The sequence below is a fragment of the Triticum urartu genome, chromosome 5A (assembly GCF_056163025.1).
Source record: "Triticum urartu cultivar PI428250 chromosome 5A, HENAU_Tu73, whole genome shotgun sequence".
NCBI classification, from domain to species: Eukaryota; Viridiplantae; Streptophyta; class Magnoliopsida; order Poales; family Poaceae; genus Triticum; species Triticum urartu.
This window is the reverse complement of record NC_141877.1, coordinates 38,182,951-38,186,586: the sequence shown is the minus strand read 5'-3', so window position 1 is coordinate 38,186,586 and position 3,636 is coordinate 38,182,951.

The following is a 3,636-nucleotide window of genomic DNA, read 5'->3' as shown; positions in this document are numbered from 1 at the left end:
AGAGTACGTACGAAGCAAAGAAGGTTGTCCGCCCTCTAGGGTTAGAGGTGCAGAAGATACATGCATGCCCTAATGATTGCATCCTCTACCGCGGTGAGTACGAGGATTTGAACACTTGCCCGGTATGTGGTGCATTGCGCTATAAGATCAGCCGCGATGACCCTGGTGATGTCGAGGGCGAGCGCCTCAGGAAGAAGATTCCTGCCAAGGTGATGTGGTATGATCCTATAATACCACGGTTGAAACGTTTGTTCCAAAACAAAGAGCATGCCAAGGCGATGCGATGGCACAGAGAAGACCGTAAGAAAGACGGAAAGTTGAGAGTACCCGCTGACGGGTCGCAGTGGAGAAAAATCGAAAGAAAGTACGGGAAGGAGTTTGCAGATGACGCAAGGAGCGTATGGTTTGGTCTAAGCGCAGATGGCATTAATCCTTTTGGGGAGCAGAGCAGCAACCATAGCACCTGGCCTGTAACTCTATGTTTGTATAACCTTCCTCCTTGGTTGTGCATGAAGCGGAAGTTCATTATGATGCCAGTGCTCATCCAAGGCCCTAAGCAACCCGACAACGACATTGATGTGTACCTAAGGCCATTAGTTGAAGAACTCTTACAACTATGGAATGGAACAGGTGTACGTGCGTGGGATGAGCACATGGGGGAAGAATTTGACCTAAAGGCGTTGCTGTTCGTGACCATCAATGATTGGCCTGCTCTCAGTAACCTTTTAGGACAGACAAACAAGGGATATCGCGCATGCACGCACTGTTTGGACGATACCGACAGTATATATTTGGCTAATTGTAAGAAGAATGTGTACCTGGGACATCGTCGATTTCTTCCGAGCAGGCATCCCGTAAGAAAGAAAGGCAAGCATTTCAAAAGTGAGGCGGATCATCGGACGAAGCCTCACCACCGTACTGGTGCTGATGTACATGATATGGTCAAGGATTTGAATGTGGTCTTTGGAAAGGGTCCTGGTGGTAAACCTGTTCCAAATGACGCTGACGGACGCGCACCCATGTGGAAGAAGAAATCTATATTTTGGGACCTGCCCTATTGGAAAGACCTAGAGGTCCGCTCCGCAATCGACGTGATGCACGTGATGAAGAATCTTTGTGTGACCCTGCTTGGCTTCTTGGGCATGTATGGGAAGACAAAATATACAACTGAGGCACGAGAGGACCAGCAACGTATGCACGGAAAAGATGGCATACATCAGGGTCATGCAAGCTACGCTCTTACCAAAGAAGAGAAGGAAATCTTCTTTGAATGCCTGCTCAGTATTAAGGTACCGTCTGGCTTCTCGTCGAATATAAAGGGAATAATAAACATGGCAGAGAAAAAATTCCAGAACCTAAAGTCTCATGACTGCCACGTGATTATGACGCAACTGCTTCTGGTTGCATTGAGGGGGCTTCTACCGGAAAACGTTCGATTAGCCATTGTGAAGCTATGTGCATTTCTCAATGCAATCTCTCAGAAGGTAATCGATCCAGAAATCATACCAAGGTTAGAGAATTATTTGGTGCAATGTCTTGTCAGTTTCGAGTTGGTATTCCCACCATCCTTCTTCAACATCATGACGCACGTCCTAGTTCACCTATGCGAAGAGATTAACGTTTTGGGTCCTGTATTTCTACACAATATGTTCCCCTTTGAGAGGTTCATGAGAGTCTTAAAGAAATATGTTCATAACCGTGCTAGGCCAGAAGGAAGCATCTCCAAGGGCCGTCAAAATGAGGAGGTCATTGAGTTTTGTATTGACTTTATTCCTGACCTTAAGCCGATTGGTGTTCCTGAATCGCAGCATAAGGGCAGATTGGATGTAAAAGGCAGGAGGGGAACAAATAATATGTATGGACGGACATTCTCTCACTGAAGCACACTACACAGTTCTACAAAATTCCGCCTTGGTGGCTCCGTATATGGATGAACACAAGAATTTGCTACGCTCCAAACACCCAAAGCGGTCTGATGACTGGATTACACGTGAACAAACCAGGAGTTTCGCCAGCTGGTTGCAGACACGTACCATGCATGACACCTCTATTGAAGATGACCTGTACTTGCTGTCCCAGTTCTTCGAATATAATGACTTTCAAAGGGTACGAGATAAATGGTAATACATTTTACACGATCGCCCAAGATAAGAAGAGCACCAACCAAAACAGTGGTGTCCGCTTTGATGCAGAAACCAAGACGGGAAAGGAAACATATTATGGTTATATACAGGACATATGGGAACTTGACTATCAACGTGGTTTGAAGGTCCCTTTGTTTCGGTGCAAATGGGTCAATATGACACGAGGCAGGGTAACGGAAGACCCGCAGTACGGAATGACAACAGTGGATCTCAACAATCTTGCGTATGCAGAGGAACCATTCGTCCTAGCCAATGATGTGGCACAGGTTTTCGATGTGAAGGACATGTCTACCAAGCCAAGAAAAAGAAAAGATAAGGAAGCGAATGCATAGTACGATGAGCCAAAGCGGCACATAGTTCTTTCTGGGAAGAGAAACATCGTGGGAGTGGATGACAAGACAGACATGTCAGAAGATTATGAAAAGTTTGATGAAATTGCTCCATTCACAGTGAATATTGACCCGAGTATCCCGTTAAATGATGAAGATTTTCCATGGTTACGGCGCAAAGGGAAACACGCGAAGAAAAAGTTTCACACCCAAAGATCTGGGATGTGATCGGCTTCACTATCATCACGTTCTTCTGTGTTTCACACCCAGAAGGGAATCTCTGTAATAGTTAGGGTACGTAGTTAATTATGTGTTTTGGCATTTGAAACGCGAAGAAATTTTATGTGCAAACAAATTCTTTCATGCCTTTACTGATTTTTAAAGTTAAGTTATTCACAAACTAGTGATTCACACTAATTTCAAATAATTCAAAATTTAAACTATTCAAATTTGAAAACTACGGGCACTAACAGAAAGCTTGTAATTTTTTGTACCTAAAGCAAAAATATTCACAAAGAAACTCTAAATACACAAAAAAAACAACTCAAAAATAAATAAAGCAAAAAAATAAAAAATAAAGCCCGCCTACTAGGCCAGAGCGGCCTGCATACGACTAGAAACCCAAGCTATTGTTGGGCCAGGATGCAGGCCCGCAAAGGCCCAGTAGGCCAACAGGGCAGCACAGAACATGTAGGCCCAGTAGGCCTGCTTTGGAGAGGAGCTCGAGAGAGCTACCGCACGGGGGTTTACAAACCAGTGCGGTCGTCCCTCGGCTAGCGAGGTGGGACTAAACTTGCGCACCGCACCTGCGCCAGCACACCCCCTTTAGTACTGGTTCGTGGCACCAACCGGTACTAAAGGGGGGCCTTTAGTACCGGTTGGAGCCACCAACCGGTACTAAAGGGGCTGCGGTTCCCGCCGCTTGGCCTGGCCAAAACAGGCCTTTAGTACCGGTTGGTGTCTCCAACCGTTACTAAAGGTGCCTTCTATATATACAACACTTACGAAAATTTCATTCTCCCTCTGTTTCTTCCTCTGTTTCCCCATTGAAGCACCGCCCGCGCGCCCCGATCGATCGACGCCGTCGCCGTCGCCGCCCCCGTCCCCATCGCCGCCCCCGTCCCCGTCGCTGCCCTCGTCTCCGTCGCCGCCCCGGGCCCGTC